The sequence below is a fragment of the Balaenoptera borealis genome (assembly GCF_965194805.1).
Source record: "Balaenoptera borealis genome assembly, chromosome: 13".
Taxonomy (NCBI): domain Eukaryota; kingdom Metazoa; phylum Chordata; class Mammalia; order Artiodactyla; family Balaenopteridae; genus Balaenoptera; species Balaenoptera borealis.
Window position 1 is genome coordinate 71024594 of NC_138870.1, and position 22504 is coordinate 71047097.

Here is a 22504-nt window from a genome sequence, read left to right on the forward strand (position 1 = left end):
GCTCGAACCCGTGTCCCCTGCATTGGCAGGCAGATTCTCAACCACTGCACCACCAGGGAAGCCCGTGACTATTGTTAATACTGTACCGTATGCCTGAAAGTCGCTGGGAGAGTAAATCTTAAAAAGTTCTCACCGCACACAAAAAATGGTAATATATGTGTATATGAAATTTTAAAGTTGTACACTTTAAATTGACAATGTTTTATGTCAGTGATATCTTAGTAACACTGGAGAAAAAACCTTGTTGAATATGAAGGTAGATTGTAGGTAAATGAGACTATTAATGGGATGATGGGAAGTACATCGAAAGGCGTCAAGGCCATTTACCTTCCTTGTTTGAAAGATGTGCAGATCTTCATGCAGAATTTGGCGGAAATGAGATTATATATGCATAGAAACTCAAGTATGAGATGGGGAATGAAAAGCAGAACCAGATATTTAGATGTCCCACAGATGCTGAATTACACAGAGAGCATGTAGGAGGGGGTTGTGAGTGTGTGTGTGTGTGTGTGTGTGTGTGTCTGTGTCTGTCTGTCTACACATTACTGAGCTGTCTGCTCACTGCCAGCTGCTGTTGAGAGGAGTCCTTCATTAAGTCCTGGGCCAACTGGGCAGATGCCTGGTACCAATCTACAAGGATGATAAGTGATCACTGGAATACATTTAAAACATGAAGCCAGTTAATAGGGTTTCTCATAGGCACAAATTAACATATCTGGCAGAAACTAAATTTTTTCTGCTCCAATTAAAGTAGGAATTTAAAACTTGGTGAGGACCGATATATCCCTAAGTATTTTGGGGGATCAGTGTCTTCATGTTGCACGTTAGAACTAAGGGCCACATCACTAACTTAGAAACAAGCCTGATTATAGTATTATCTTGGCAGTTACAGCTGGCTGAAATTCTGAAATTGAATTTAAAATGCATGGCATACTATTATTTATGGTGAATCGGTGACTTATTTTATAAAAAACTAAATTTTATACCTATTAATATTCCTCTAAAAATATTGCCAAATGCAGAAAGCTAAAATTGAAAAATAGAAGGAGTTACCCAAGAGTCCATGTATTTTGTCAAATTGAAAATCTGAAAAATATGTTTTAAGCATGTTTAGTCCCAATGTATACCAGAGCCCAAGTAGTTATGCCTCTGAATGGTTTTCTATCATTTTCTGCAAATAAAATAAAAAGCAGTTGAATACTGATTGAAAATGTTACCTTATTACTTGTTTCTCTCAGGGCATCAAAGAGGAAAGAATGCAGTTCATAAATAACAGCACTTAAATGTTTTTCAGAGGGTGCTCTTAATTGTTAAAGTGTTAGGAAATTTGGTGTCCAGTCTTTCACACCTTTACCAAGTTCTCCTTGTTTCCACATATATATTTGTATATGTACACAGATACGTATGGATTTTAATTTTTTTGTTTTATATGAATATAATCATACTATATGAATAAATCTAAAACTTGCTTAACAATGTATTGATAGCAACTTTATATATAATGGATATGCCTACAAGTAAATTGATACAAATCTAATTTTACCGTTTCTTCCACCTACTTTGTCATGCATATATTGACAGTGCATGACACAATGCATTATATATACCTTATATATATATAAGTTATATGTTTATATATATACACACACATACACATAGATGTACACATATATAATTATCCTCCTAGCTCTTGAAAAGCTACATTACTTTTTAGACAGCAAATCTTTCCCCCCCCCTTTTTCTGTTAAAAGCATGCTCAGCAATTATTTTGTCACAAGAATTTCCTATCAGAGAATATCAGGTGGCATATGTTTTCTTTCACATGCCTTAAACAAGTGATAGGGATAAAGAGGTATAGCATCTTCTTAAATACTTCAACCCCTGTGCAGTAGGCTCTTTGACACTAAAACACCCTCATATTTAGTCTTTATGTTGCCATAAAGCTGTTTTTCTGAGCTATAACTATTTTAAACTGCAATTACAGTGCAAGATAACAGTGGACTCACAAAAGGTTCAAAATTGGTGAAAAAATCATAATGATGCTTAATAAGTATTCCTGAAATTGAATAAACACACAAAAGAGAAAAGACTGTCATAGGCTGAAATTAAACAAATAAATCCATCTCAACAAAACTCAGGATCCAGTGTAGGATTAGATTATGAGGGAGGGGAGAATATGGTGCAAATATCCCATCTGTTGGTGGAAAGAAGAATCAGGAAATTAAAATCCTGGGTCTCTTGGAGTTTTGTTGTTGTTGTTTTTGTTTTTTAAAGATGAAGGATGGTATAGATCAGCTTGTGGAGACAATAATTGGTATTTTGTTTCGCTACAGATTAGAGACACAGGTGTGTAAGTGTGAGCAACAGAAAGAGGATGATACCATTAACAAAATGGGAATATGGAGTTGAATGCTTTGTTACCACAGGCATAGGATTGGAAACACAGACCACTTTATCAGTACAAAACCACCTGGAATTTTAGGTACCAGGAGGCTTCTCAGGAGAAAGTCAGAATGATTACTCAATTTTAGCAAAATCAGTCTACCTATGGAAGTATAGCAAAACAAAACAAACACAAACAAAAAAAACCTGTTTTCATCCACTAAAATGTAAGCCACATGAAGGCGGAGATTGTGTGTGTGTGTGTGTGTGTGTGTGTTTGTGTTTTCACTTAGGAATCCCAGTGCCTAGAATATGCTGATGCCTAGTAGGCACCCAAATATACTTATTTAATCAATAAAGTGTTTTTATTCTTTTTAGTTTAATTTATTGTCTGTTTTAATTTTTGTGTAGTTCTCTCAAAGCTGAGTCTCCATAGATTTGATTTTATCTTTTTGTTCTTTAAAGTGTCTCTAGTACTTCTTTCAGAAGTTTTTATTTTGCTGCTCAGAATAAATACAACATTTTCCAGGTTGCTTACAACTGTAAATGACCATGTGACTAAATTTTTACCAATAAGATGTAAGTGGATATGTATCAACTTAAGAAATTACTTTTTTAAGGAGTTGAGATTACTGGCCCAGGACTAGTGATATCTGTACTTCATTTATGTGACAGAGAAACTCTGTCTTGTTTGAGACACTTTTGAAATTTAATTTTCGAGATTTTAGATAAATCTAGTGAATCTAATCCTAACAAATGAACCACCCTTTCTCCAGGTTCTGTATCTTAGTAGGAGTGCATGATAAATGCTACCCAGGTCTGCGTAACAGACACATGAAAGTTGAAAGATAATTCCCAAATAGTTTAAATATTATGTAGTATTTATTTTTTGTAATATAGCATGTCTTTCAAATACCAGCATGTTTACCATTTCTATCAATAGAGAAATGTTTTATTTCCATTCCTACTTAATACATGTAAGTCAGAAGTACAAGCATATGGGTTAGAAGTGTACCAAGAGATAATCTTATAATGTGCTTATATGTTTTTGTCTGACATGTACATTTTTATTCTGGGGTGAAGAGGTATTTGGCAATAAACTATCCCTATGATATGACTATAAAATAACTGCATCTTGAGGAGTGATGGGAAACATGCCAGGATGTGCTGCTTCTGCTCAGAGCAGATACACACACACACACACACACACACACACACACACACACAGCAGGGCAGTGAAAACCCTGGATCAGTCCCTAAGGATCTATCTTCTTCCCATTCCCCCTAGGTAGTACCACTATATCAAGAAAACAGAAGTGAAATCTCCTAAACTAGAGGACAAATTAGCAACAATTGGAGAATTTAGATTTTGCAGATATCAGAAACTGATGCAGATGAAAACAGATCCTTGAAGCAGATCAAAGCCCACACCTTCTGTTACCAGGATTAATTTAAAGCCTTCCATCATCTTCATTGGTCCTTAATATAGTCTACATTTGACATACTAGGAATTTTACATACCAGAAGCTAAGAGTTAGGGACATGGGAAAAAGGATGTATATTTTCAGTTTTGCCTTGTATTTAAGACAAGTCTCCTGTGTTCTGGTTACACAACTGCTGGTTTACAAGAAAATATCACGTTGACATGTGCCCTGAAAACTGGCCCAGATGAACTAGTACAAGATTCTCCTAAACCTAGATTTATAAAACTGTGGCAGGCCAACGGATTTTTGTTTCCATTTGCAAGGCAATACCTTTTAGTCTGCAAGCTACTCTTATGACTGACAGCCACAATAAAAACAACTGCTTGGTTTGAGAGATCCCCAAATGCTGACACTAGAGAACTTAGGGTGGGGTAGAGATATGGTACCCACTGGTATAGTTCACAGGTAGCTACAATCAGATATCACAAAATTATTGATATATTTTTATGTCACGATTATTGTATTCCATAGTTGTTAACGTGCTAGAATTATAAAAGTATGTTAATGGACCAAGTAATGCAGAATGTTTCAACACTTAGTTTGTGCCAAAGTATCTTAAACCAGCTTATCCTGGATCAGATACCAAGACAAATTCCATGGAATTCTGCCTCTATATATGTCATGGACTGTTTATAAGATATGTTACTTTGTAATGTTTCATTATTGAATAGTAACAAAATAAATCTGGTGATGAAAGTTGGCATAAAATTTTAGACATGTTTACTGGGTCATGAATGTCAATATTAGAATTAGCTCAGTCTGCTTGAAGAAAGATAGATAAGTAATTAATAAACACAATGTTAACTTTTTATTATAAGGGGAATAAACTCCCTACTTCTATTAGAAAATTTGAAAGGACTAGTTATATATTTAAATAGATATTTTATGGATGTTAAGTAAAGTTATTGTGGTAGTCATTCTGCAGTATTTACAAATATCAAATCACTATATTATATACCTGAAACTAATATGTCAGTTATAACTCAATAAAATATGATATTTTAATTAGATTATCTAAGATTCTGAGTATTCAAAATCATATTTATTTTATTGTCATAATAATAAGCATAGATAATGGAATTTCTAAGAAATAAATCAGTTCACGTAGACGCTAGGGCCTGATTAAATATCAAGGGGCCTTAGGAAGCTCACATATTTAAGAGCTTATCATGGTGTGTGTGTGTGTGTGTGTATATGCACTGCCTGTGTGTTTTTCTCATAGCACCACCTACCTGTTCTTTGACAAGTGTGCTGTCACCTGAATGCCTCAGAGGGAGAATAGGGAGATGAGCAAGTATAAGGTTACGTATCCTACTTGAGCATTTGTTTTCTTTTTTTTTTGAGGTTATATTTAACCACTGTTTATTGTGTTAAAATCTATGATGTAATATAAATAGATGAATGGTAGTTTTAAAAGATGACTATATAGTTAATGTTAAATACACAAATCTAAGAAAAGAAAGTACACAAGATACTCTAAGACAACTTTCTGTTAATATATCAGAAACTGGTGTGTGCTGTGGGCTGTTTTTATGCAGACCTTCTGGAAATGCACATCTAATTAAACTCACATCCTCTTCTAAGCTTCCATCATCTCAATTAAAAGTAAAATTCTAGGTGTTCTGTGGGAAGTATAAAAAGTATAGCAGTATATGCTGTCCATCCCCAAATTACTCTTTTTCCTCTAAAAAGTGTTGATAGGTTGAACTTTTATGACTTGGAACACATAAATAATGCTATTCATGGTGGTTTGGTTTCAGGCCAGTTTTCAAATACACTTGACCCAAAATGTAATTCAAAAATTGATTCTAATCTCCATATGTAACTATATTTTTATGGGAAAATAAATCAATATGTCTTTCTCACTGAACCACTAATTCCAGACTAGTTACTATTTTACTTCTTTAAACTTTTAACTTTTGTAAAGGGTTTACAAGTCCTCTACTGGTATGATAGATTATTGTTCAGCAAATACTCACCACTTAGCTCCCAGATACCACCCCCTCCATGGGAAGAGTATACTTCCTCACCTCTTGACTTTGAGTTTGGTCATGTAGCTTGCTTTGGCCAATGGATGCAATCCAGACAGAACCTTTAAATGTGCTTGTTCTATTTCCCTTGCTGTCCTGCATGTTTGCCATTGTCATAGGAAACCATGCCTTGAACAGCCCCTGCCCTTCCATCCTTGGGCCCAGAACAAAACATGTGGAGCAGTGTCTCCACAGGCAGCCCTTAGATGTGGGAGTGAGAAATACATTATCTTTTCCCACTTTTGTAGCACTCTGTTATGAATAATTACTGAAACAATAGTTAATACATACATCCACCTTCAGGTCCATGGAGGATGCCTCAAGGAGGCTCAAAGGTTGAAAAAAATACTATAAAATCCATGTGAAAGTTAAGCTAAGGGTTTAAAGTTTTGCATGTGAAGGGGATGACACTAAATTTTGTCAGTTTAATTAGTCCTGACTCTTAAAAAAAAAGTAATATATTAAAAATTGAGTAATATATTGAAATTGAGTAATATATTAAAAATTAAAAATGAGTGCATTTTTGGAAAATACCTCTTTCATCCACACTCCCTCGCTATAATTTGTTCTGGCTCAAACGACCCAGAGGAAGATGGATAATGATAGAAAATTAATGATGGACATTAAAAAAACTTTGATCGATGATAATAAAATCAATGAAGGACATAACATTGAGAACATAATATTGGAAAAACAAACAAACCCAGAGGCTCTGAAAACATCAAAATATTAAAAATCTATTTGATAGTCAAAGGATAAAAATTTTTTTTGGTGATGTGAAGCCTAGACAGGTGTCAGGGGCAAGGAGAATTAGGGAAATATTCTAAAGTGTATTAATATATTAGCAAGTATATTACTAGTACTGGGAAAGCTAGAGAAACATTACAACTAAAAGTATTATGCCAGCTGATTACCCTGATGAGTAAGCTTAAGAATGGTTCACCATCATCAGAGATGAACATTCTTAGTCACCCACAGGATGTTTTTCATAATAAGGATAGAATCAGGGAGAAGGTATATGGGAGTGTCCCTGATACCATGTAAGGAATTCACAGAGAAACAAGGTTTCTAGCTCTTAGACTCCTTATTTCTGTCATATTTTTTCTCTCAGAATGGTTCTGCTCCAAACCACACTTTGACTACTGAGACAAAATTGGCACTTGCTTTCCGTGAGCGAGTCATCCATTTCTTTGATTACTAGGGAGGCAACAGCAATAATAAGCCCCAACGTTTAGTACATTTAGAGGCACACTGATGGGCTAAACTTATTTATGCTTATTTTTTAAGCTTGATGTGGATGTTTTTTCAGATGTTTTACCACTGAAAGTCAAAGGAGTATAAAACAGAACATCCCTAAGAGATTTGTGGGAAAAGGTCATTGTCTACAGTTTTATTAATTTTGACATGATGTATCAGAAATATCCCTAGGTAACTTGTATAAACCTTTTGTTTTTGCCAGGACATAAAACATGGATTCTTATTTATCAGACAATATTTTCTCAAGAGGAATCATACTAAAAAACAAATTCCATTCTAATGTTGCTTTTTACCACAAACTAAAATCCATTTCAAGATTCAGACATTCTTTCAAATACAGATACACACCTCAGACATTCTTTAACTCTTCCCAAAATGTATATTTCTAGACTAGGATTGAGGAAATAAGAAAATAAACCTTAACTTGCACAGATGTATGCGTGGAAAGTTGCAAAATGTTATAATTTTTCTACATGGAATAAAATTGATGGTGAGTACTATAAGTAAATACCCATTTTTTAACTTTCCAAAAGGTATGTTAAACAACTTATGTTTGCTATCAATCTGGATATAGAAATTAAATATTCATTTCATAAATATTTATTATGATTATGATGACATAAAAGATAGAGGTAAAAGCTAAGGATTTGTAGTTATATCTCTTAATTGCTCAGATGTCTTTGTACTTTCAAATTATTTTCCTACACATATGTCAAAAGTCCAGACATTTTAGTATTTGTAATCCATTAATTGAGGATTTCCTATTGTTTTTGTCATTTTGACTGTATGACTGTTTTAAAAGCTTCAATGAAGTATAACTGACATAAAAGACATTGAACATATTTAAAATGTACACGTTGATGAGTTTTGACATATGTATACATCCATGAGCCCATCACCACAATTTAGATAATAAACATATGTAAAATCTCCAAAATCTATTTGTATCACTTTTTAACCCAATTTCTCTCTGCACCACTACCCTTTCCCCAGACAAAATACTGCTTTGTCTCCTGTCACTATAGATTGGTTTGCATTTTCTATAATTTTATATTAATAGAATACTAATTTATGAATTCTTTTTGGCTGGCTTTTTTCACTTAGTATAGTTATTTTGAAAAACATTTGTTGTATATATCAATAAATTCTTTCTATTGCTGAGTATTGTTCCACTTATGGATAGATCATAATTTGTGTATCGATTCACATTTGATGGACAGTCAGGTTGTTTCTAGTTTTTGGTTACTACAAACAATGTTGTTATGAATATTCATGGACAAACCATTGTATGAATATGTGCTTTCATTTCTTTTGGGTAACTAACTAGGAGTCTGATTTCTAGATCTTATAACAGGTGTATGTTTTACTTTTTAAGAAACTGTTCATTTGTTTTCCAAAGTGGTTGTACTATTTGACATCCCTACCAGAAGTGTTTGAAAGTAAATCTTTGTGACCTTGCATGTGACAAAGAGTTGTTAGTACAACACCAAAGTTATGGTCCATTAAAAGAAAATTATAAATTGGATTTAACCACAATTTTGAAATTCTCTTTTTTGATAAAGTTAACAGAATGACCAGTCATAGAGTAGAGAAAATATTTGAAAATAATAGATAAAGGATTTGTATCCAGACTATATAATGAATTCTCAAAACTCAATAATGACAAAAACAAATCAAATTTTTAAAATAGAAAAAATACTAAGAAGACAGTTAACCAAAAATATATATAGATAACAATTAGTGAAAAGATATTCATTATTAGTTATTATGGGATTGAAAATTAAAGCCACAATGAGATACCATTTTACACCTATTAAAATGGCTATGTTAAAAAACAAAGAAACAAACAACTTGAGAATATCTAGCGCTAACACAGATATGAAGCAGTTAGAACTCATACATTGCCTATATGTGAAATGGTACAGCCACTTTGGAGAAGTGTTGTGCTTTCTTATAAAGTGAAACATGCACTTATTGTATGACCCAGTTATCTCACACATAGATATTTACTCAAGAGAAATGAAAACTGATGGGGTTTACACATAAACCTGTATGGGAATGTTTGTAATAGTTTTATCGTAATTGCCCCAAACCTGGAAACAACGCTGATGCTCTTTCAATGGTGTTTGGATAAAGAAATCGTGCTAAATCCCTACAACAGACTACTATTAAGCAATAGAAAGCAAAAAACTATTGATTCATGGAACAGCATGTCTGAATTGCAAATGTGTTAAGTGTAGGAAGTCAGACTCTAAAGTCTTCACATTGGATGATTCTATTTCTGTGACATTCTGGAAAAGGCAATTATAGGAAAAAACGTTATTGATAGTCAGCCGGTAGAAGAGGAGGAGAGAGGGTCTGGCTACCAAGTACCATAAGGGGATATCTCTGAGGGCTGATATAACTTCTCTATCTCAGTTGTGGTGGCTGGTTACAAGACTTTATCACTTGTCAATACTCATGGAACTGAATAGCAAAAAGAGTGAATTTTACCATATGTAAATTAAAAAATACATTTAAAAAGTCTTTGTGACTCATGGAATTTTTAAACATTAATTCGATAAAATTTATTTTTCTTCATTTTTGCGTTTTGTTTCTATTAAAAATGCATTTTTATTCCGAAGTCATAAATAAATTTAACACTTTTAAAAGTTTTTTAAGTTATTACTTGAAGAATTATTTTTAATATGAAAAACCATAACCTGTTCAGATATGATACATACTTAGAATTGTAAGAGAGTATTTTCTTCTACTTTTTAAAATGTTTTGATAAATACACAGTTTTTGCTTCAATATTCTTATTAAATGATAGCTTCCCTTCTTATGTAATTTATATGTTTTTCCATTGTATTTTTTAATTGGTTATTGCTACTATATAGGAAAATAAAGGTACATGTGTACATTTGCTCACATATATTTGCAGTGTGGAGATCCTATGGATGATCTTAATAGTTAATTTGGAGGTACTTGTTCTCTATTATGGTCTTTATTTGCACTGTCATTTTTTGAGGTATGATTGACGTATCAGTTCCAGGTTTACAATATAATGATTCGATATTTGTGTATGTTGCAAAGTGATCACCACAACTTAAGTCTAGTTAGCATCTGTCACTATACATTGTTACAGAAATTTTTTTCTTGTGATGAGAACTTTTAAGATCTGCTTTTTAAGCAACTTTCAAATATGCAATACAGTATTATTAACAGTAGTCTCCATGATGTACATTACATCCTTATGATTTATTTATTTTATAATTGGAAGTTTGTACCTTTTGAATCCCTTCACCCGTTTTGCCCATCCTCACCACCCACCTCTGCCAACCACTAATCTGTTCTCTATAAGCTTGTTTTATTTTGCCTTTTTTTTTTTTTTTTGTCTTGGATTCTCCATGTAAGTGATATCATACAGTATTTGTCTTTTCTGTCTGATGTATTTTACTTATCGTAATGCCCTCAAGGTCTATCCATGTTATTGTAAATGGCAAGATTGCATTTGTTTTCATGGTAAATAATATTCCATTGTTTGTTTATACAAACACACACACACAGACACACACATGCCACATCTTTATTTATTCATCCATTGATGAACACTTAGGTTGTTTCCATATTTTAGCTATTGTTAATTTTGCTGCAGTGAACATGGGGGTGCATATACCTTTTTGAGTTAGTGTTTTTCTTCAGATAAATGCCTAGAAGTGAAATTGCTGTATCATATGGTAGTTCAGTTTTGAATTTTTTGAGGAACTTCCATACCATTTTCCATAGTGGCTGCACCAATTTACGTTCCCACCAGCAGTTCACAAAGGTTCTCTTTTCTTTACATCCTCACCAGCATTTGTTTTTGATAATAGCCATTTAATGGGTGTGAGATGATATCTCTTTGTGGTTTTGATTTGCATTTCCCTGTTGATTGGTGGTGTTGAGCATTTTTCATGTACCTGTTAGCCCTCAGTATCTCTTCTTTGGAGAAATGTCTATTAAGATCCTCTGCCTATTTTTAAATCAAATTGATTTTTTTTTACTATTGAGTTGTATGAGTTATTTATATATTGTGGATATTAACTTCTTATAAGATATGTTATTTGCAGATATTTTCTCCAATTCAGTAGGTTCAGGTCTTTAATCTATTTTAAGTTAATTTTTGTGTATGGTGTAATATAGTGGTTGAGTTTCCTTCTTTTGCATGCAGCTGTCCAATTTTCCCAGCACCATTTATTGAAGAGATGGTCTTTTCCCCATTGTATATTCTTGGCTCCTTTGTTGTAAACTAATTGACCTATATGCATGGATTTATTTCTGGGCTCTCAACTGTTCTATTGATCTATGTGTCTGTTTTTATGACAATACTGTGCTGTTTTAATTACTGTAGCTTTGTAATATAGTTTGAAATTAGGGAGTGTGATGCCTCCAGCTTTGCTCTTTCTCAGGATTGCTTTGGCTACTCCCAGTCTTTTGTAGTTAGATACAAACTTCAGGACTGTTTGTTCTATTTCTGTGAAAAATGCCATTGGAATTTTGATAAGGTCTGCACTGAATCTGTAGATTGCTTTGGGTAATATGGACATTTTAATAATGTTAATTCTTCTAGTCCATGAACATGGAATATCTTTCCATATATTTGTTTCTTTTTCGATTCCTTTTATGGATGTCTTAAAATTTTCACTGTACAGGTCTTTCACCTCCTTAGTTAATTTATTTCTAGGTATTTTCTTCTTTTTGATTCAACTGTAAATAGGATTATTTTCTTAATTTCTCTTTCTGATAGTTAGTGATGCATAGAAATGCAACTGATTTCTGTATATTGATTTTACTTTACTGAATTCATTTGTTGGTTCTTACATTTTTTTGGTGGAGTCTTTGGGGTTTTTTATATATAATATCATGTCATCCACAAATAGTGACCGTTTTACTCTTTCCTTTCCAATTTGGATGCCTTTTATTTATTTATTTTCTTGCCTAATTGCTCAGGCCAGTACTTCCAATATTATTTGAATAAAAGTGGTGAGAGTGGTCATCCTTGTATTGTTCCTGAGCTTAGAGAAAAAGCTTTCAGCTTTTCCCCATTGAGTGTGATGTTAGCAGTGGGCTGTACTGTTATTTTAATCTTAAGTGCAAACCTGCAAAAATATATTATTTCCTCCTGTTTTACACAGGAGGACACTGATGCCCATTGAAACTAAATAACTATCAAAAGAACCTATTCTATAAATGATGCTACTCAGTCAGAAGCTAGGACTATCTGCTTTGAAGCTTTCCCCCCATCCAATAGTAATGTTACTATTTATATTTCCTATTACTGATTCTAGATGCTTTTTATTTGAGTTTTTAAACATTTTCCAAGTTATAAGCATGTGAAATTAATTTTGTACTTTTTAATTGAGATATAATTGACATAAAATATTGTGTAAGTTTGAGGTGTATGATATACTGATTTGTTACATTTATATATTTCAATTTGAAGGGTACGTACTTCCAGTTAGAGGATGAATAAGTTCTGGGGATCTAATGGACGACATTGTGATTATAATTAACAGAATTATGTTGTATACTTGAAAATTGCTGAGAGTGATCTAAAATGTTCTCATCAAAAAAGAAAGAAATGGTAATTATGTGATGTGATGGAGGTGCTAGTTAATTTTGTATTTTATTAATCAAACTTATTCTTCTTTTCATGCCGTGTTGCGTTATTAGACCTTTCAAAAATATATTAACTATGGTGCAAGCAAACATCTTTATCTATTACAGACACCAACGGATTATGTCACTCCAGTGCTTTTTACCCACAAAGACTTTTCTCATTTTTTACAATAAAATCTAAACTTTTTACTTTGGATGTTTAAAGGAACTACACTACATTGATATAATGGACTAAAATTAAGTAATAGGAAGGGCAAACTATAAATTCGCATAATACATCTGAATTTCACATGTGTTTTTCTAAATGAAAGAAGCTAGATCTGGCTCTTACATACCTGTTCTCTCATCTCTCTCATCCTTTCCATGTGTTCACTATGTTGAACACTCATTGGTCACTTTATATTACTTATATACAACATGCTTTTCATGCCATGGGCTTTCACACAGTTTCTGCATCCTCAAAAATCCTATCCGTTGTTCTGGGCACGCCTAGTTTCTTCTGTCTTTTTCAATCTTAATTTTTAAAAAAAATTATTTATTTGGTTGCGCCAGGTCTTAGTTGCAGCAGGCGGGCTCCTTAGTTGCAGCTCGCCGGTTCCTTAGTTGCAGCTCACCAGATCCTTAGTTGTGGCACGTGGGCTCCTTAGTTGTGGCATGCAAACTTTTAGTTGCGGCATGCATGTGAGATCTAGATCCCTAACCCGGGATTGAACCCGGGCCCCATGCATTAGGAGCGCAGAGTCTTAACCAGTGTGCCACCCGGGAAGTCCCCCAATCTTAATGTAATGTTACTTCCTTAGAGAAGTCTTCAGAAATAATGAAAATAGCTGCATTAAGCACTGCAACAGATAGAACACCATATGCACTATTTATCTTGCGAAATATGGGTCTAAGCCTATAGCATAAGACTTTCATGGGCATGGTTAGTACAATATATAAAAAGTGACTCTCAAACCCTAGCACCATCAGAGTCACAACCCAAGACGCTGATTGCTGGGCGCCAGTCCCAGAGACTCTGATTTACTAGGTCTGGGGTGGGGCCTGATGTTTTGCTTTTGTAGCATGTGGTCAGTTAATACTGATGCCATTGGTCTGTGGACCACACGTGGAGAATCACTGTAATATGGAGGAAATTATGGGCATGGGGGAGGGGGAGGATGGAGGGAGAAGTACTAGATTCTGACTTAAGCTAGAAGAGAGAGGAAGCCAATAGCTGGCAACTGAGGAGGCAGCATAGACAGAAGAATCCAAGTTCCAAGGTTCATTTTTGACTTAGAATTTTTATTTATGAAGATTTTAAAACAATGAGTGAATGAACTAATAAAATTGCTACTCATGAAAATATATTATTTGAGATATAGTCAAGGAACTGTAATATACTGTGTAACAAAATGCTTCCTGACCAATATTAGGTTTAATCAATTTATAACACATTTCAAAAAATTGTGTAATCACTAACATCTGTCTTCATGTGTGAAATGCTCTAAAGAAACCTATCAAAATTTAATTTGAATCCAGTGTTTGAGCAAATCTGGTTTAAATAATTTTTCTGTGGATAAGGGACAGCTTCCTTTCCACCTTTGTATGTGTCATTATTTAAAAGCTTTATCTATGTGAAAGGTAGAACAGAAAGTGCATGAAACTGGAGTAGAAATACATGACCTCTACTTTTCTCACAGGGATATTTTGAAGGTTAACGAGATTTTCACTTGTTGCATGTTTGATGTCTCTTGATGAGAGGAACTGTATAAACATCAAATATTATTCTAGACAAAGGGTTCATTAATGCTTTATTTTCCATTAATATTTGCCAAAACCAAATTGGCACTGAGTGTAATTCTACAGAATGTTTGGCAACCACTTGTTTTCTGTCAAAGTCATGTCAATATACAGATGGATTCCATTTTCACAGGAACCAAAATAAAGTGATATTTAAGATTAAAATTTGGGATGAAATAGCTATTAATGTGTGAAATGCCTTAAGGAATTTATGCAGTAATACAAAACTGTGATGAAATACAATAAAAGCTAACTAAATTATAAAACTACTCAGGAAGATAGATGAAGTTGGATATGTTATTATGATGACTGTTGGCAATTTCATTTAATCACACTATACCAATAGCAAAGGGAATATTTTAAAATTACATATTGTGTAATTTTTAGAATGAGTAAATCTAGCCAGAAATAACTCCTAATGTTTATATAAAGAAATTACATTTCCCTTGGGAAAAGTGGTGTTTGTTACTGTTCAGGCACATTGTAAAACTCCAATGATAGATTGTGAAAAATTTTATGTGTGTGTGAGAGTGTGCACAAGGGTGAAACTATTGAGAGTACTGAAGGAGATTCTGTGGAAGTGAGCTAATCTGGCAATATGAGGCATGGAACGCTTGATCTTTCACAGGGCTGAGTGTTAGTTAATCTTCTATGCTTTAAGATTATCTGAGATTAATGGATTTAATCATATTTAACAAAAGAAACTTAATAGAGAGTCTATGCAAAGAGAAGCAAACAGTCCTTACTTCCTTCATTCTTTCAATGGCTGTTTATTGATGGCAAACCATGTAGGTAGTACAGTCTTAGGCACTGGAGTTATAGCAACAAATGAAACTGGGTATGTGTTCTTATAGAATTTAGTGGCACTTATAGTCCATTAGGGGAGGGATCTAATTTAAAAAAATATGTATATAATAGATAACATATAATATATAATATAAATATATGTAAAATGTATTGTAAGGGTCATAATTTTACAGAAAAAATTGAGCAGTTTAGATAATAGGAATTGAGAAGATGCCATTTTAAGAGGGTGATCAGGCAGGAGTCTCTGAGGGAGTGATATTTGAACAGACATCTGGAAGTGGATGATAACCCTTGGAAAGAGATTTCCAGTTCAAAAGAATAGGGCAGTATGAGTGGAGATATTTTTCAAGGACCAGCAATAAAGCCAGCATGAGCAAAAGAGTGCATGGAGGGAAACAGTGATGGTCTGGGGCAGATCATGGAGGCGTGCAGCAGACCACGTTGGGCATAGTAAAATTTAGATTTTTAATCTGAAGTGAATGTAAATCCATTAGAGGGTTTCAAGCAGGAAAGTGACATGATCTGACTTATTTATAAGTGAGAAAATCTATCTGAATGTGGAAGGTTGTAGATTTAAGTAACTTTGGTGGAATACAGACATATGCTTTTGAGTCTACTAAGGTGATACTGTTATCCTGATGAAATACTCATTTAGAATACTACCTAAGTGGATTTTACCTAGAGGGAATGATAACTTACTATATGCTAGGAATATTCTATAAACACTTTACTCTTCCTATGAAACATATGTATTATATCTATGGACAGTTTTTAAAGTAGTGATAAAATGAACATGTGTAGTCTCTACCCAGATTACATTAAAGCCCCACAAGTCCCCTCTAGAGGTCTTTCAAGATGTTTGTTAAGTATATTACTAAGAATTTTTTATGTCTGATTTTTAAATATAATTTGCAATATTGTGATGCCAGCATATAAAAATGGATTATTAAAAGTTAACCTACTGGTATTCTGTGATCTTGCTAAATTGATTTAATAATTTAGTAGCTTCCTTAGAATCGTCTATATGAAGAATCTTGTCCTTTGTAAATAGAGACAGCTTTATTTCTTGCTTTCTAATCTTCACTTTATTCTTATCTTCTTTTAGTAGTTATTACCTCCAGAAAATGTTGAAAAGTGGTGAAAATCAGCATTCTTTCCCGTTTTCCTGATTTTAGGGGCAACTTGTCCATTTTTACCATTAAATGTGTTACTAGTGTGGTTCACTAGTAACAACCTTTATCAGGCTGAAAAACTTTCCTTCTATTGTTATATTTCTGAGAATTTTTATCATGAATAAACAATCTAAAATCATGGTTTTTCTTCATCACATCAAGGCCATCTTAATATAGGTCTTTCATTGTCTTTTCCCTTAAATGTGGATCAACGTTTCTTGGTTTTTGTATTCCAAGTAATTTTGGATTGTATTCTGTACACTCTGAATGTTATGTTATGAAGACTCTTAATTCTGTTTTATTTTATATATTTTTCTTCTGAAGAGCATTGATTTTGGTTTGTTTGTCTTAGCAGGCAATAATCTGGCCCTACCCAAACTGAAAACTGTCTCTTAGGTGGAAGCCTAAATCTTAATTCAGTTTTTTCATTCTCAGAAAGAGTGGGTATAGTACATTTGTAGTTCAGAAGTCAGCCAGATATTTGGGAAGACTTTGTACATAACATTTGAGGTTTCCAGTCAATGCTTCTCTCTTTTTAAAAATAAAAACCTTATTTTCTAGCAAATATGGATGCCTTACATTCTACCTCTGATTTTTTAGGCCAGAAAGACTGTGGGTTTTGTTTTTCTTTCTTTTTTTAGGATTTTATCCTTTACACAATACACTGACTTTAGCCAGTGCTCAAGCTAAAGCTGGAAAAATGTGTAACCACTTCCAAGTATTGACTTGCCTTCAGAATCTTGCTGCCTTTGGATAGTTTTTGTAAGTTCGTGTGTGTGCATTTTTCTTTAAGCTTATATTTGCTATCTGTGGCATAGCTGGGTCTGGTAGGAACTACTTAACCGGGTAATAAGCAAAAGTCTTTATCCTTTACTTGTAACCTGTCTGAGTTCTAAAATTTTAAGTAAATTTTGTGTGGACAGCTCTTAATCTTGAAGGTCTGTAACCGTGTTTATTTTCTTCAAACTCTTGCTTGACAATTTATCAGGGTATTACATCTATTTAGATAGTTATTTCTCCAATTGCAATTCGAAAATATCACCAGAATATCAACTGGCCTATCTTGATTTGCAGATGATATTATCCTATATATAGAAAAATCCCAGAGAATCTACCAAAAACTTATGGGAACTAATAAAGTCAGCAAAGTTGCAGGGTACAAGACAAATACACAAAAATAAATTGTGTTTCTATATACCGGCAATGATCAATAAAAAAAGGAAATTAAGGAAACAATCCTATTTACAAGAGCATACAAAAGAATAAAACCTCTAGAAATAAATTTAATCAAAGATGTGAAAAACTTGTATACTGCAAATTATAAAACAATGCTGAAAGAAATTAAAGACTTAAATAAAATGGAAAAACATTCTGTGTTCATGGATTGGATGACTTAATATTGTTGAGTTGGCAAAACTCCCCAAAGTGATCTACAGATTCAATGCAGTCCCTACCAAAATTCCCAATGGCCTATTTTGCAGATATGGAAAAGTAGATCCTGAAATTCATATGGAATTGCAAGGTACCTAAAATTACCAAAATGATACTGAAAAAGAATAACAAAGATGGACGTCTCACAATTCCTGATTTCAAAACTTGCTGCAAGGCTACTGTAAAAAAAAACAATATGATATTGGCATAATGATTCAAATTTAAACCAGTGGGGTAGAATTGAGAATCCTGAAATAAACTCATACATCTATGACCCTATAATGTTGAACAAGTTGCTGAGAACTTTCAATGGCTAAGAGTAATCTCTTCAATAAATTATAATGGATTGGCTGGATATAGACAGGCAATAGAATGAACTTGAACTCCTATTTCACAACATATATAAAAATCAACTCAAAATATATCAGTGACTTAAATAGAAGAGCTAAAATTATAAAACTCTTAGAAGAAAACATGGTACAAATTTTCATGATCTTGACTATGAATCCATGGCAGTAGATTCTTAGATATGACACTAAAAGCATGAGCAACAAAAGAAAATTGGGTATATTAGACTTCATCAAAATTAAATACACTGTGTATCAATGGACATTATCAACTCAGTGGAGAGTCAGTCTTTAGAACAGGAGAAACTATATGCAAGTCATATATCTGATAAGAGTTTATTATCTAGAATACATAAAGAATGCTTACAACTCCACAACAAATAGACAAACCAAAAAAAAAAAAAAAAAAAGAGAGAATCAAGAGTTTTGTCTCTGGAGGAGAGTGATTCCTCTTAAGGGTAAGAGAATAAACATCCAAAAACCTTAAAAAAAGGTGGGCAAATGACTCGAACCCGCATTTTGCAAAGAAGATATACTAATGTTCAACAAACATTGGAAAAGATGCTCAACATCATTAATCATTATGGAAATGTAAGTCAAAACCAAAATAAGGTACTATTTGGCACCCAATAGGGTGGCTTTGATGATGAGGATAAAAATAAGAATAAAAAAATAGGAATTAGAAGGAGAAGGAGAATGAAAAGAGGAGGAGAAAAATAACAAGTGTTGGTGAGGATATGGAAAAGTTGGAGTCCTCATACATTTCTGGTGGGGATATAAAATCAGGAAGCACTGACAAGCAGTTTAACAGTTCCTCAAAAAGTAAACAATTTCTGTATGACCCTGTAATTCCACTCCTGGGTACAGATCCAAAATAACTGAAAAGATACTGAAACAAATACTTGTAGAAGAATGTTCATAGTAGCACTATCCACAACAGTCAAAAGATGGAAGCAACTCAAATGTTCATCAAGTGATGAATAGAGAAACAAAACTTGGTATACACATTCTTAATTAGTCGTTAAAAAGGATTGAAGTACTGACACATACTACAATTGTGAATAAATCTTGAAACCTATGTGAAAAAAGCCAGACACAGAAAGGTCACATATTGTATAATTCCATATATATGAAAGAGCCAGAATGGGCAAATCCATAGAGACAGAAAGCAGATGGGTGGTTGTCAGGGGAGTGAGTGGGGGTTGAGGATGGGAGAGTGAATAAAGAGTGACTGCTGAAGAGGTGCGGAGTTTTCTTTTGGGGTGATGAAAATATCTTGGAACTAGATATCGAGTGATGGTTGCACAATGTTGTAAGTGTACTAAATACCACAGAATTGTGCACTTTTAATGGTTAATTTTGTGTTCTGTGAATTTCACCTAAAAATGGCACTGAATTACCATTTTTTACCTATCAGATTGGCAAAAATTCAAGTTTTACAGCATTTTCTGTTGCGAAGACTTGTGGTGAAACAGGTGCTTTCATAAATTGCTGATGGGAATGCAAAATAGTATAGATTCCATTGAGGGTAATTTGGCAATAGCTAGCAAAATTAGATGAGCATTTACCCTTTGACTCAGCAACCCACTTCTAAGACTAGATCCCATAGATGCATGCAGTAGCAAAAAACACCAAACGATGTATGCACAAGGCTATTCAGTGGAACTCTTTGTAATATAATAGCAAAAGAGTAGAAATGGGATAACTCTCTATCAGTAGGAACTCAATTGAGTAAGTCAGGGTTCATGCACACAATGGAGGACTCTCTGTCTGTAAAAAGGTTGACACACTGCTGTGGAGAAAATTGCTGAGGTGGGTTGCTCCATGAAAAGAATCAAGGTAAATGTTCAGAATAGGCAAAGCTATAGAGACATGAAGTAGGTTAGTAGTGGCCTATGGCTGGGAGGAGGGAGACCAGGAGATGGGCAGATTGGGGGTCTGGATAGTTGAAAATATTCTAAAATTTAGTGATGATGAATGTACAACTCTGAAAATTTAAAAAATATATTGAATTGTATAATTAAATGGGTGAATTTTATAGCATGTGAATTATATCTCAATAAAGTTGTTACAGAAAAAGAGAAAAAGGGATAGATTTGGTATGTGAACCCTGGACTCTGTCAGATTGCATATAATCAATGATTGAGCTACAGTAAATAGTCCAGAGGCAATGGTTCAGGTTAACAGAGATTTTCAGAAAATATTGCTATTTGGGTGAGAGGAAGTGATTTCAAGTCTAGGGTATATTAACAAGTCAGGGAAATAATTTTTGAAATAAAACAGGAAGTGATTCCTCATCCATAAGGCCAAGAACCAAACTATTGGTTCTTGTGAACGTGAAATGGGTCTAGAGAGTTATTTGAAACCTCACCCGATGAAAAAATATTTCAGGTTGGCTCCTGAAGGGACAGAAAAGCCAATGAAAAATTACCAGCCAAAAGTGTAAGTAAGTTGATCTGGTATCTAATCTTGACAGGATTGTCTGTACTGTAGATGATTTATAAGAAAAAGTCCAGAAGATTCCACAAGGGAACATTACAAATAAAATTAGAAAAGGTGCCTAGGAAAGAGCTAGGCTTGTTGGCCAACTTTTCTTTGTTTAATCACATCTGAATCTTTATTCTCAGCTCGAATTCCTGTGGAATGGGTTATTTGTGCACTTTTCACAGTCAACAAATTGGAGGAAAATGAAAAAACTGAGGTGAATCCAGTGGCACAGAAAGTGATGGTAAAAGAAAAGAGTAAGCCAAGTTCTTGGAGGCTGCAAGATGTCAGATGATAATATAAGTAGACAAAAAGTAGTTCATTATAAATTAGCCAACAAGAATAATTTTGCAGTGATTTAAAGCAATTAGAGTCACAGCATCACATTAAAATCACTTTAATATTCAAATTATGTCACCTGTCAAAACAAGTTTTTAGAAAGAATAGCTTTCATGTGAAATATTCCATAGTAAATTCAAGGACATTCAATCCTTGATTATATTTTCATGAGTGAAGGGCACATGAATGAAATGAGTCCTATAGATAATTTGACTGATTTTTATATAGTAGGTACTGATGATTGAATATTTGTGGGGTTAATTTATGATTAAAATTTACTTATGCACCTTAAAATTCATACACTGTATAGGATGTGCACAGAGAAATGACTCACCTTTAATCTGGCAAATTAGATTTCTTGATTTTAAGGAGTCTATATCAGATGCTTTCTAAAGTAGTGTTTTTAAGGGGCACCCGATACTGATAGGGTGAGCTGGTATGGAAAGAATGATCATTCCCTTTTTTTAGAACCCTGACCAATATCTGAGACAGTCCACTTAAAAAAAAGGGGGAGAAATCTTGTTTCAATGATAAACATTTCATAGGAGACCTTACGATTGCAAATCAGAGAAAATATGAGTTTTCTCATTCCCTCACCTTACTTCCTCCTCAAAACATTTTGGATGCTTCCCAAGTGTTATTTCATATGCTAAAATCCAAGATGTAATAGGTTATTATATTTCCTTGTTGATTTTAACTCTAAAATATGGATTCAGGATTAAACTCTGCTGCTAGTTTAGCTTCTTTCAGCATGTTATCTTCTTTTCAAATGTTATCCAAATGGAACACAAATGTTCTCTAAGAATTCACAGGAGTAAAAAATATTTTTGATGGTTTGCTTAATGTTTTAAAATTTGTTCTCATTTTTCCTACTGTATAGAGACAATCTAAAAGCTATATTTTAAATCTGAGGAAAGAAATCCCACATGCCAGAGAACAGGAAATTTACTTATTTAATTTGTGATGGTTGAAAATTATTATCTGGACGTCATGATATGACAATTACTTTTTATAAACAGTAATTATTCTATTATTACTGTTGTTATTGTTATTATATTATTGCATTTTAAGAAAATTATCTTAGTAATTTGCTTTTTCAGGTAAAATGTTGTCTTCTTGGTAGGTTTCATTATACCAAGCCATGAGCTTCTAAATGTTTATATTTCACTTGATACACAATCATTTCGTTAGTATTCTTTATGAAGAGCTTTCACACATTAGTCTACTTTAACATTAATCAACAGTATACAATTTATATCTGAAATCTAGGTATGTCTCACAATTAACACTATGTCTGAATTGTTTTATTTTTTATCTTTTTAAATGAGAAATGTATTTCTCATTAACTTTAT

At 33.4% G+C, this 22504-nt stretch overlaps 1 long non-coding RNA gene across 1 annotated transcript in view; it reads left to right on the forward strand.

Moving 5' to 3' along the window:
* Positions 1-21760, forward strand: part of LOC309609381 — a 29047-nt gene extending 7287 nt beyond the window's left edge. Inside the window, exon 2 of the long non-coding RNA XR_014233395.1 lies at positions 62-21760. This is a non-coding gene — a long non-coding RNA (uncharacterized lncRNA). The remainder of the gene's footprint in view (positions 1-61) is intronic.
* The last annotated feature ends 744 nt before the right edge of the window (positions 21761-22504 follow it).